The following is a 13,727-nucleotide window of genomic DNA, read 5'->3' on the forward strand; positions in this document are numbered from 1 at the left end:
GAGAAGGGATTTTTGTATGTCTGCTTGTTTGCTTTATAAATATTGTGGTTTGCATTTGTGCTTCTCCTTAACAACCAGGTGGAATTGTCAACAAACACATTTTTTTTTCTTCTCTGTGTTATTGGCAGTTATTACAGAAGGAAGCAACATGGGTATGCTTTTGCTTTTCTAGCAGTGGACAGTCCCATCAATGACTAACTCTGCTATGTTGGACAGCCTGCAGGACGCAAAATGAATGTAGCGCGGACAGAGAAGCGTAAGTGGAAACACCATGTCTTGGTGGTGATGTTTATTTCAAATGTCTGTGCTGATGTGAGGATAATTGATGTGAACAGACCTTCTTGAAACCTTCTGAGCTCATGTGTCCTGATCCATGCCCTGGTGATCTGGGCAGGGACATAAGTAAATTATGTTCTCTCCCCTGTACTTTCAACTTCACACAGTGTATTTAAACCACTGAGTATTATTCTTCATTTGGTAATTGCAGGGCATTAATGTGTATGTAATTTCAATAATTTAACTTGAATTGGATGACTCTTACTGTTTGATTACTTTAGCTTTTAGAAGTGTATGTGATTATGACCTGAAAGGCAGATTAATAGCAGGATTATAGTCTTATAGATCATACAATTCATTATATTCACACTGATCAATATCTGGCACCCGTTACTACAACGCCAGTATATATGTTTCATTCATTCAGATAGGCAGATCTATATTTTTGTTACTTTGCTTTTCAACATATATCATGAGCAAAAGGCCCTTTAGGATCTCTAAACTACAGCTCTCCTTATTTCACTGATGTAAGAGGATTCAGCGTTTCTGCAATCAGGCATTCATAAGCTTTAGTTACAAAGGGGCTCAGAAGAAGCCATTACTTGCCAAAAGGGTTTCAAACTCTTGTTGCTTATTGCTACCAAACTCATCTTTAAATATATATACATGGATTACTGTGCAGATGTTTATTTTCAGTTAACAGATTGAGCAGTAAAAGCTCAAAAAAGTTTAAAGTAAAGATTTTGCTGATTTTATTTTATGTAGATGGAGGAGCAACAGGGTGCACACAGGAAATCTTCAGCTGTCTGGGTTCCTGAGCAAAGTCTCAATGCTGAAACAGAGTTGGGAAATGAGGTAGGGTCCTGGGAGAAACCTTCAAATAAACACATGGTTGGATTTATCTCCCCAAAATATGCCTACCCTCATTTTGGACTATAAACTTTTCTGATGATTAACCAAGACTTTGAATAAAATTATTTCTTCATCTCTGACCCCTGTGTGCTAGAGAGGAAGACTCCAGCAGCTCAGAATGAATAAACAATAGGAAGAAAATCTGAATAAGCAAAGAAATAAAATATTGAGGACTATATACCCCTTCAGCTGCTTTTACTTATTTACATAGCACCATATACCTGTGCAGCATTGAACAACGGGTGAATTTGTTGAACAAGATGGAGTCCCTGCCCCGGAGAGATTACATTTGTATCTGTCAAACAATCTGCTGCAGAAAATGTACCTAGAGAGGTTTACAGCTTTTTATTACAACACAGGTGGCTGCATCACCAGATGTACTCTATAGAATTACTTTCTTATTATCATAACTTCGGTTAGAATTGAAGAAACGTTTTTGTAACAATCACTTTTAAATGGAACAAGGTATTGTTCAAAATTAATGCTAACCTCAGAGATGCCATATGCACTGAATTCCATGAGACTTCTTTTAAGACTTTCTTTTCTCTGCATGAGTTTTAAACTTGACCTCAAAGAGCTATTTTAAAGAGAGAGGGACTATATTATCTTTAAATTTTCTAGAGTCTGGATTTCACTAATCCTGACTTCAGACATCAAAGAGTAAGGATATTTTAGAGTCCCAGAGGAACTCATTTAATTGTGTAAGTATCTTTAAGATATAGCTTTTCTTTTTGTTATTTTTTTTTTCAGCTCTTCAGCTTGGAACTTTTCTGTTCAGAAATTTTGAATATATACAAAAAAAAAAAACACAAAAGAGCATTCTGCACAAAGAAAAATGGAATATTAGGAATCAAAGAAACTCTTCAGTTTGCATATATACAGAAAAAATGTTTTCTGAATTCGATTGAAGCTTATACAACACAACCGAAAACCCCTGGTATACTACAAGGAACCTATCCACAATTCTTCCAGTAACTGCCCTTCTTCCTCAAGCAAACACTTCTTTTGCATATTTCTCCCTGTGTGTTAATCCCAGGACAAGCTAATTCCATTCTTCTGATAAGTTATTTTCTAAGAACCTTCTGGAGAAAGTGGGAGAGAAGCTTGAAAAGAATCACAAAAGTCATGTAACATTGGAACAGAGAAAGATGTGATGAAGAAGGTCATCAATGATAAAAGACAAGGGGAGATATTTGGATTATGATAGGGCTATGATAGACTGGACTTTGGGTGACAGATTCAGTGAAACTGATACTGAAGGAATTGCTTATGTGGAAAGCTTGAAAATCTGAATACAACCTTGCAATCTGGAAAGTATTTTTGCACATAGGAAAATGGAAATATCAAACGATTCTGGCACAGAATCCAGTAGTTCAAAGAGAAATTCCAGTACCTCCTATAGAGAAGCATGTCCTTAATTAAAGAGTTCTCTGATTTCTGCGAAAGTCTTCCTGTCCTTTCTCATTTCTGTCAGTGGGTCAAAGAGTTGGAACCATTGTTGAGTTTCTTGATTTTTTCAGACAGGTGTTTATTACTACTTCTGCTAGAAAATTAGAACATTCAGCTCTAGCTATCTGATGTTATCTAAGTATAAAATAAAGAATATATATTTTTGATGAGCCAGTATTTAGTTTAAGTTTTGTAAGTTTTACAGAATAGATAACTCACAAGAAAAAAAATCAGTCTATGTTGAATAGTAAATACTTTGTTTAATGAGTGAAGTAGCTTTCAATTTTCAGAATATTTTACAATTTATATCAAGAAATATCTTGCTGAGTTCCTGAATTTTATTTAAAAACTTGTTTAAGATACCAAATAATGTAGTATTGCTTCAGATATGGAGATCTGCGGAAAATCACGGGGGTATCAGTGACTATTTCAAGACACGATCATGAGAAACTTGCTAGTGAAGTTAACGTATTCATCTTATAATGGCTTCTGTTAGAGTAGCTGTATCTAAAGTTCAGAAAGTCTGCGGAATTCATTTTGATGATTATCCAGTCAGTCTCCAGAACAAGGAATTTTGAATAAGATTTCAGATTCATTCTGATTTTTTCCCTGCTATTTGAAATGTTTTAGCCTTCCTGAATTTTTAAAAACAATACCACAAAATATGCTACAAAATGATACTAAAATAAACATAGAAAATATTATTAAATAACAAGACTAAATAATAATAACGAACAGCAGTAACTTGAAATACTAAAGGAGTTTATTTCATAGCACTTCTCACTAATAGACTGCAGTATTGCTTGCTTCTTCCTGTACCGTTTTTTTCCCTTTTTTTTTTTTTTTTTTAATCAATGCCTGCCCAAAATCAGAAGAAAACCTATATATAAGGGAGAAAAGACTAATTCATTTTGATTTTAGGAAAGAAAAACTGATTTGAGCAGACAAGTCAACTTTTTTTTTGCAGTGCTTTCCTCACCTTCTATCAAACATATTCACTTTTGAAGAAGTCACAATTAAAGGGATGTTCCAGCAATAAAGTAGTCCTTGTACATTTTCAAATACCTCCTGGTTTGTGTCAGAAATGAATGGTTAGTTTGCAGCTTCATAAATTAGTTACATTGAACAATTTCCACCCCTGCAACTTGTGCTGTGAGGAATGCAGTGACAGATAGATTCTGTGCTGTGTTTGCCTATGAGATGATTTTCTTGAAGTCTCATAATGAGTTGTATTTGGCAGGATTAATGAGTATTATAATGGCAAATGGATGTTTGCAGCTCTGTTGTGTTCCATCACATAGTAACATGGGGTTTCTGGTCCCTTGGAGGCCATAATTGGTGGCATTAATGCAGTTTTTAATTATGCTTCTTGAAAAAATGAATTGGAACCAAAACAAAAGCTAAGTGATCATCTCTCTGTAGTGCTGTGTGATGTAAACACAGGACCATTGCTGCCTCTGATATCCACATTTAGGAATAGGCTGATGGGAGAGGAAATGTGCAGGATATTTGGCTGAAACTTGATTTGGGAATATTCGTATTTTTACATTGTTAAACAGCCTTTTAATTATAAGATACAGAAGATATTTTCTCCCAAAGAGACTGCTCAGAATAGTATGTTGTATGCTGAACTGCCCGCAGAGTATATTTTTTAACTCCAAATGTAACTCTGTAGCTGCAGATTGTGTCTTTAGGTCTCCATGTATTTAAAGAGAGAGACTGTGATTCTTCCTCATTTTTCCAGAATACCCCTACATGAAAGCATCTTGATTAGTGCTGACTCAGTGCCTATAACACTGTACCATATGATAAGCTGGATTTGTCGGCATGATTTAGTGACCAACAATTTTCTGAGTGAACTAGCTCAATATCTTCCCCAAAGCAAGATCTTGACACCAAAGATTGTAGACACACCTGTCTATGTAAGAGTGAAAAAAATCTAAAGATCAAAAAGAAAAGAGAAGAAGTTGATTCTTAAGGAAATTATATCAGAAGAGATATAAAAATAAAATGGAAAAATTATTTGAAAGGTGAGTTTCATTTAAAAAAATATCGAAATTATAGTTTTCATATTGTCATTGCCGAGGTATCTAATGGCTCTTATAAGAGCAATGCCATATATGTTCCATTCTCATAGAACTATGGATAAATCAAAAGGTAAAGCAGAAAAGCTTAATTAAATGGTTAATTAAAGAGTTACGGGATATTTATTTAATAGTCTATCTGCCTTCCTGCCATACTGTTCAACATTTTCCTCCAGCCTGCTGCAGTATAACAGAAGAGATAATGCAACTAGAAGTAACTAGAATTGTCTTTTTTTTTTTTTTTTATGTAATATATTAAATTAGGATTAACTCCCAATCCAGGGATCTCATTTTGATATAAGCTTTGGCGGACATAGTTTCCTCACTTGTGATCTTAGTAGTGTTCCATTAAATCCATAATATATCCACAGAAATATATGCACTATTTATGTAGGCCCATATCATTGGATATTGTTCCCAAAGCACCAGAGTGCATAAGACAAAAGTTTGTGCTTGAAGGTGAGGCTTCCCGACATTTATCCTATTGGCTGTGATGAGACCTTTTAAAATCTTACTCTATTTGTAATGGAGATGCATGACAGGACTCAGGTACATATGTGAATTCCTTTATGAAAAGGGGATCATATATAAAAAGACAGTTTTTTTTTCTTTTTTTTTTTAAATTTTGTTTTTGAAACAGTGTATATCAATACCCATATACAGATCATAATGAAATCAGATGACAATATATTCCAGAAAAAAGTCTCTGAAAGAAGGTCGAATGCTGCAGTTCTCTCTCATGTATTTACTATATCTCCATTGATTGTATAATGGGAGCTTACACAGGGAACACCTACTCTTGCAGAAACCTACAGTTAAACACCTAAATTTCGGTTTCCTAATCTCCAGCTCATTCAAAATAAAATTTACTCACTAGCATCTGACTTGCAAAACTGACAGTTTCTCGAATGACAGCAATCAGAACTCCTATTACTGTTATGCATTGTTTATAGAACCCCAAGACTTGTAATCCCTCATTTTAGTGTTATGCAAGCTCAGCATAAGAAAGAATGCATACAATATAAGATGAGGAATGCAAGATGCATAACAGAGAAAAATGACAAAACAGTGAAATAACATAATACTTTGGGTTCAGGTGAAGCTAAGCAACCCACTCTGGATTTTATGTGAACTGTTTAAAAATTCTGTATTTTAGTATTCCAGTACATTGGTATGTGCTTATAAAGCATTGGATTAATAACTCTGTGTGGAAAATCTTCTGTAAATGATCTATTGCAGTGCTTTGGAGTTTGATGATGGATGTGAGGTGTCCTCCCATACCCCACTACTCTTTGCAAGATTGTCTCTAATCTGTGTGTGCTGGGAGCGACATGTTCTCCAAACCCAGCATGAGGCCACAATGGTTGCTGTACTTGCCCCTGCAGTTTGAAAGGAGATACTATTCAGCTTGTTCTTCTACACCATGTGGTGAAGTGGGTCCTTGTCACACTATTCTGACTTGCTACCTCTGAAGAGACCGAATACTCCAGATACACTATCTTCACAGTTCCAGTTTCTTCTTTAATTCATCTTTTCTTCTCAAATTTGGACAAATCTGATGGAAAAACATAATAATGGTTTATTTTGAAGGGCTTCAAGCTCTTAGATTAGAAGCAGAGTCACAAATGATAAATAAAAATTTAAATAATATTTTTGCTTAACAGACTACTTGCCCCACACAGGCCTCAGGGAATTTTTCCTTCTCCTCCTCCTTTCACCATTTCCTCTGTTCTTGTGTTTCAGAACTTCTTCCTGTCCCTTAACCAGTAGTAAAGCAGCTTTGCCAACTTCTGTTTCTGACACATCAGAGTGGTTTTTCCACCCTTTTCAACACAGGGTGGATAGCATTCAACACCTCTGCCTTTTGGAGTCGTGTTCTTAACAAAAAATGCAAACGCAATTGATGAACCTCACCTTCCTTCTGCTAAAACAATGCCGTCACTCTTTAAAATCCTATCAGACCACCCCACTCTGAGAGGTTGGTCGTGCACTGGAACAGGCTCCCCAGGGATGTAGTCATGGCACCTAGCCTGTCAGAGTTTAAGAAGAGTTTGGTCTATGCTTTCAGTCATATGATCTGAATTCTGATTTTTAGGTAGACCTGTGTGGAGCCAGGAGTTGGACTCGGTGATCCTTATGGGTCCCTTCCAACTTGGGATATTCTATGATTCTACAAAAATGGCAGCTGTAGCAAGATAACAGCCACTCAATTTCCTTGATTGCTAAAAATGTCTAAATCCTGACAAATGTCTCCCAACTTCCCTGGGGAAAGGAAATGTGGACGTTCATGTTTCCTTTCCCCAAAGGAATACAAAGCGGTAGATGATACCAGGTTGATCCTTGCAGATTTTCTTGGATTTCTACATAGAGCACAATATATATATATATTATTTTTTTTTGGAGATGTTCAGTGAAAAACATGTTTTTATCTTTTCTCTTTCCCTTTCTGATCCCTCTTCCTCTTTTTTTCATGGGACAGTTGGCCAGTGAGGGTTGTTACCTGCTGCCTATGGTTTCAAGAAAAGACATACTCTGTAGAGAGAAACACTGATTAGTAGGGACATTACAACTTAACTGATAAAAGTTGAAATAGTATCTAAAGTGGTCCATGAGCTGAGAAAAGCTTCAGGGACATAAGGTTCAGCCATCCACTCTTTCCAACCTTGTGAATTGTTAAATTAATATAACTCAATGTAGAATATCTTATTCTTAATAAGTATAAATTATTTAGTATTTATTAAAGACTAAAAACTTGCACGAAACTGCAGCACCTGGCTCCTGCCTCCAACAGTTTGCAAGCTAAGAGATTCTTAAGGTTTGGTTTGAATACTAGGCCAAAGTACAAAACAAAAGGTACCTCTTAAGTGAACAAGTACCTCTTCACATATGATCTTCTTTAAATACACCTAGTCTTTTCTCAAAGGTCTTCCTAGACCCCTGTTCTGTCTGCTATCCCAAAAGGCTATTTTCACTTCCATTATTGCTTGGGTGAACCTAATGAAGTATACCAGATGTGTAAGTCACCACAAAACAGCTGTCAGCATTATTATTTTTTTCCTGGATCTTCTAACTCCCTATACAAAAATAGGCTTGCAGAAGAAACTCACTCTTCTCTTACAGTTAATGATACTGTAAAACGCTGAAAGAAGATAAGGTGTCTTGGGTTATAAAGGTGATCAATAGTAAGCAATCAGAAGGCCAAAGCTCTTAATGTTTATTTTACAGGATAAGAAGTTATAGGGAGTGCTGGCTACCTGGATAAAAGCACAGTCTAGCTGTCAGGGTGTTATGCAGCAGTTAATTCATCCTAGAACTGGATTAACTTTGAAAATGAAAAAGTTGCTTCTCTAGTCATGGAGGATGGTTTGTAGGCCCCCATAAATCAGGCAGAAAGCTGCTGAGGGTGGAGAGGCTTATGTATATGAAGTCTCTACCTCATGAGGTTTGTACCTGCTTATCAGAAAAAGAAAAAAACATCTAAAGTTGAATAAGTCAGCTACATGCAGAAACAAAATATATGATCTTATGCACTGAGGATAAATAGAATCTCAAGGAAAGAAGTGTTCAATATACTGAGAAAAAATACATATCAAAATGAAAAATATTATCTGACATTGGAAAGGGTCTGCAGCAGGATTTCTTTTAAGCATAATGCAACATTAGGTCTTTGGCAAAAAGACCTAACTTTAATTACCGATGCCCTAGTCTGTCTGCTCAGTCTCTGCTTTAGTATGCATAATGGAATCAAATCTCTACACATTTTTATTTTTTTTTCGGTGAGTTGATTCCATTGTGTATATTTGAGAAAAAACAACTGCACATTTTTACAGTGGGCTGGATCTGTGTGGTCTTTACTCTCTCATCAGGAAATAAATCTCACATAATATCAGTGGAGCAAGCTACAGTAGAACCAGTCACCTCCCATTTGCATTAACATTGCTTGTTTATTTTATCCAATGCCTTTTTCACATTTAGCATATTTTAAAGTATATGTCAGCCATATTATAACATTTTCCTTCTACACAAGTATCGTAGATATAAATCCTTTATATGCTTGCTCTGAACTCACTTATAAATACCCATTGAAAATGTCCATTTAAATGATGGTAATGACAGTGGAGTCTAATATGCAGGAAGATTTTCTTATTATCTTATTTTGAGAGTATTTTATTAATAACATATTGATATAAAAGATAAGAACATTTTACCTTCATAAATTTGTATCTGTAATTTTTTCTTCTCACTGCACAAACATATTTAGGATGCCACTCAGTAGTACTGATTGAATATTTATTTAAACAAATATCAGTATTACCCAACTAGCTGGAAAATCCATGAGTTTGGTTTTGATAGCAGAGCATTTCTCAAAAATTTATGTGTGCATGCAAATGTTGGTGCTTTGGATATAGGCTAAAGTATTTGCTTTATATGTATTATTTTGTTTGAATACAAGAAAGCTGGTTTGATTTGTATGTTTCCCCCTTATAGAATTGTTCCAAGGCTCTGTCAGAGATCACGTAGAGTAATTTTTCCCATCAATCTTTGCTGTGCAGCCATGCACGAATGCAGTAGGAAAAAGGGGGCAGAAATCAAATCACTTAATTGCAGCATTTTTCATCTACATCTTTTGTTTTATGGTGGTAAAGGCCCCGAAGTAGCCTACCATGATTCATGGCTGTCACTGCTGCCGTTAGCAGTTCAATCTTTCATTCTAGGCATTTTGGTACTGAAAGTACCTACACAATTACTTTGATGAATATGACTTGTTTGTTTTTTCCCCATTTTTAGCAGAGAGTGGTTGTGCTTAATACAGACATTTAAATAAGATAGCATTCATGCCTACTGCATCTGCACTGTTTCAAAAGTTGTATATCTACTTTATGAATAAGATCATTTTGCCAAAGGAATTTAAGTTCACTAAGCTTAATGATTTTTTTAACCCCTCCCATTAATAAGTTCATATCATGGAAAAATAATTCATGCTCCTTCCATACAAAAGGAATAATCACCTCAGCTCTAACACTGTGATGACTTCTTTTAAATATTAATGTGGTTTTTTTTTTTTGCTTGTTTGTTTATTTTTTGGTGAAGGTGTCATGAACAAGCCAGTGAAGCAGGATACATATTGTTGGTCATAAAGAAAAGAGGTCAGTATCTGTGGATGGTGCACGTCATAGAAAATGACAAGTAATGTATACATATTAGGAGAAACATCACTGATGACATCAAATATTCCAGGCTATCCAAATGAACACATTTTTGAGGATTTTTTAAAAACTTTGCATTGTCAGCACAAAATATACCTTCTTTTGAGAGAGGAAAAAAGCCATACATATTTGTTTTTATTTGTGCATTTTAAATAAAATTCCTAGCATAAATTTTGGCATGGAAATTTACTGAAAATGTAGATACCCGTCTTCTGTGAAAGAATAGAATAGGTTTTGATGTGGAAACAGTTCTTCATATGGATACTCAAACAAAAGGAGTCTGGCCTTTATCAGTAGTGGTAATTTCAGTTCACTAGTACCCAGTTTTGCGTTTGAAACTCAGGGATATATTTTACTACTGTTCATATTTATTTGTTTACTATTTTCTTCTCATTACCGGAACTAGACATATTCATACAGAGATATTCATGCCAAATGGTGCCTTCGATGCCTGTCGTCACTGTACAATGGTAATAGTGGTCAATGTACTCTGCAGCATGGTGCTGCAATCATGTGGAATGCTCCTTTAAAAGGCCAGCATCAGATCCAACCTCAAAAGTATCTTAGACTTAAAGAACTCCCACAATGAAATGAAAACTATAAATCATAAATCTAAAACTGGTAAGTGAAACTAAGACAGGGCTTTAAAGAAAATTTATCTTATCATAACTGAGATCATGCGACTTGCCAGCCCCAGACCTGTGGGGTAAAAATCCACTAGAAAAAGTTTTCTTTTTCCAGCATGACTTTCAACAAAGAGACAGTGCAGAAGAATTTAGTCTTGCCGATATTGTTGCAGAGGCTTAATTACAGTGGGGCAAGTGGAACACTAGTGGAATTCCTCCAATGGTAAACTGAGCAAGTGCATGAGTACTCACAGGAGCAACTTAAATAATTACTACTCAGGATGCAAATGCCAGATGAAATATTTGTGTTTTCCTGCTGAAATAAAAGGGATTAAAGTGTCAGGTGAATGCACATTTCTGAGATTCAGAACTTTGGGGAATGGAAGAAACAGCAACTCAGAAAGATGTTCACCTCTCTTCTCAGACTACATTAAGAAATAGCACCATCCCTCAAAACTACCACGGCAGCTTATGTACCTCCCCGAATCAGTGCCTTAATCTGCCCTGGAGATTACTTCACATTCTACATTTCCATGTCACTAATGAATAGATGAGAAAAATCTTGATACTATATAGACAGTTAAATACAGCCATGGTAAAACACTGAAATAAGCAGTTAGTCTATCAGATTCATTAAAAAAAAAAAGAAAAAAAAGTTTGGATTTTGCCTTCCCGTAGCCATTTCACAGAGTGAAAGTAGTAGTTCACAGAGCATTTCTGGGTTTAAAACAGAAGCAGCCATCCTACCTGCGTGCACATTACTTTGTGTGCACTACCAGCAAAGTGTAAGGGTAAATGGGTGTAGGAGTACGTGATATAAAAGAAAGAAAAGTAATTTCACATTTCTTTTATTAAATGTAGCTTTTTAATAGGATGTTAAGCAGTATTTACATGGTACAAGGTAGCAATACAATAAAGCCAGTCCTTGTCCTTCAGAGTTTTGCAAAGTGTACAGCTCTTCCATACGAGCAGTCTTCCTGAAGTCACTTTGGTATAGGGATGTGGCTAGGAATTATGGGCAGCAGCTGGATCTTGCTGGGGCAGTGGTTCATAACCAAAGGCAATGAGGGAATCCTCAAGCAGAAACACTTGCTGCCACACATCATACCTGTCAGGAAAAAAATGGCATTCATGCATTGGGTTCTTCCCCCAGGGCTGTAAGTTCAGAGCATGAAACTTAACAGTAACACTGCTGTGGACAAAGCAAGAGCAAGCTAGTTCCAGCTGAATTAGTTCTGAGTTGGCTAAACCAATTGTATATGGCCCTTATGGTATGATGCAGACATTTCATAAATCCTCAGGTAGGAAATGCTTTAAACTTTGTGATCCTCAATTTTGAGGAGTGAACTCCAGGTCTGCATTTCTCTGTTCTGCCCCAGGCAGGAGCACAGTGGATATTACATTATAACACTAAACAACAACACACCTCCCCAAAAGCCATCCTAAATAATTAGGGCCTTTTCAAGAATCTCGTAAGTCTTTATATTTCTAATGCTGAGAAACATGCCTAGTAAATCTTTCTATAATCTTTTGGGATCCATTCTCATTTAATTTTTAATTGGAGTTAGGAATTTGACAATTCCACTAGATATCTCTCTCCTGATGCTACTTTAAAAAATGTATCCTGCCTTGGATGCCATTTTAAAAATATTGTTTTCTACAAAAAGCATGATAACCTCAAAAATATATTTCATGGTTTTGTGATATGTATATACATCGAAGTATTACAGTGATGCATAATAATTCACATGCATATGCAGAAATGTGCAAATAAATTTATACTGAGTTATCAGTCTGATTTTTTTAAAAAAAATAATAAACTTTTCTCTTGTGACTCTCTAGAGCTGCATCTTTATACCAATGATGATTACCAATCATCATTTCAGTGTAAGCAATTTTAAATTTGTTTTAAACACATTACTGGGACAAAAGAAATCACAAGCATTTATTTGCTCAAATAATATCTCAAAGTATTATTTACAGGATATACCTTCCTAGCTCTCAGGCAAGCAATGGCAAACAATGGCATATTAGCCATATCATTTTCTTGATTTTTCTTGAACTCTGCAGACTGATCATTCAATATGGTAACAAAGCTTCAAGCACTTGGGAATGAAAGTGATCACTGAATAAAAGCATAAGCAAATGTAAGAGAACAACAAAGCACACAGGTTGATTACAAGTCAAGAAAAGGTCAAATAAATATAATTTTTCATAGAGGAAACAAAGAGTACACCAGCCCGCAATAAAACCCATGCTATAGCTACAACAGCTTCTCATTGCCAACTGAACTTACGCAAGCTGTGCAATCAGTGAAGAACCCCCAACTAGTCAGATTAGTACCTAGTTCCCCCTTCAGAAATTGGCTGGTAAGACCCCAAACTCAGCCACTTCTTCCTCACACCCAGTCTTGTCCCAATCTCTTTTTTATTTGAGGTGGAGCAGAGCAGACAAGTGGGAGAGTCTGGAGGAACTTAAGCTTAATTGTTCCTTCCCACCTACCACCAGGTGTGAGCTATGCCTCCCATTCATGTGCGAGGGAGTGTCTTTTTATATTTTGGATCCCTATGTGGTTATTAGAGGAGGATGGTCTAGGCTGTTTTCAATCATGGACGGGGACATTAATATGGTATTAAGTAACAAGGTGATAAAGCTAGCATTACTTATTGTGTTAAACTCCATGTTCTAGAGATAGGTATCTATCCACAGAAAAGCATCACGTTCAGTAAAATGCCAGAGAAAGGCTTAGATCTAAAGTAAACTCACATTGTACTCAAATATGGAAGTAAGTCAAAGCATGTGGGCTGCCTTGTGAAGCAGATGGATAAAAATGTGGTTAAGAGAGGAAGACGGTTTGGATGTTGGCGAGGGGGCTGGCAGTCTGCCTATGTTAGTAATGCTAAGGGGTGCTGGAACACTTGATAATTTCAGAGCAAGTTAGTTTGCCACAGTTTACAACCTGCTCAGCGTTGGGGAGAGAGCTTGTTCTGCCTTCTTATCAGTATGTGATATGGAATAATCACTGTGGTTACCTAACAGTGATGAAAAGCTTCAGCAGCAAAGGGAAAGAGACTGCAAATCTGATTGAATGTGGGCATTTCAGGTTTGGAAATATGTGCTACCTACTAAAATGAGCTATCGACTAATTCTGAAAGAAATGTTATATGGGCTTA

The 13,727-nt window shown here is 36.1% G+C and overlaps 1 long non-coding RNA gene across 1 annotated transcript; it reads right to left on the reverse strand.

The window, feature by feature from the left end:
* Positions 1-11,396: 11,396 nt before the first annotated feature.
* On the reverse strand, positions 11,397-13,067 carry LOC310897732. The gene is made up of 2 exons (XR_014582512.1): positions 12,851-13,067; positions 11,397-11,662 (listed from the first exon to the last, which is right to left on the reverse strand). It is a non-coding gene; the product is annotated as an uncharacterized lncRNA (long non-coding RNA).
* Between the last annotated feature and the right edge of the window lie 660 nt (positions 13,068-13,727).

This window comes from Anser anser (genome assembly GCF_964211835.1).
Source record: "Anser anser genome assembly, chromosome: 3".
In the NCBI taxonomy this organism is placed as follows: domain Eukaryota; kingdom Metazoa; phylum Chordata; class Aves; order Anseriformes; family Anatidae; genus Anser; species Anser anser.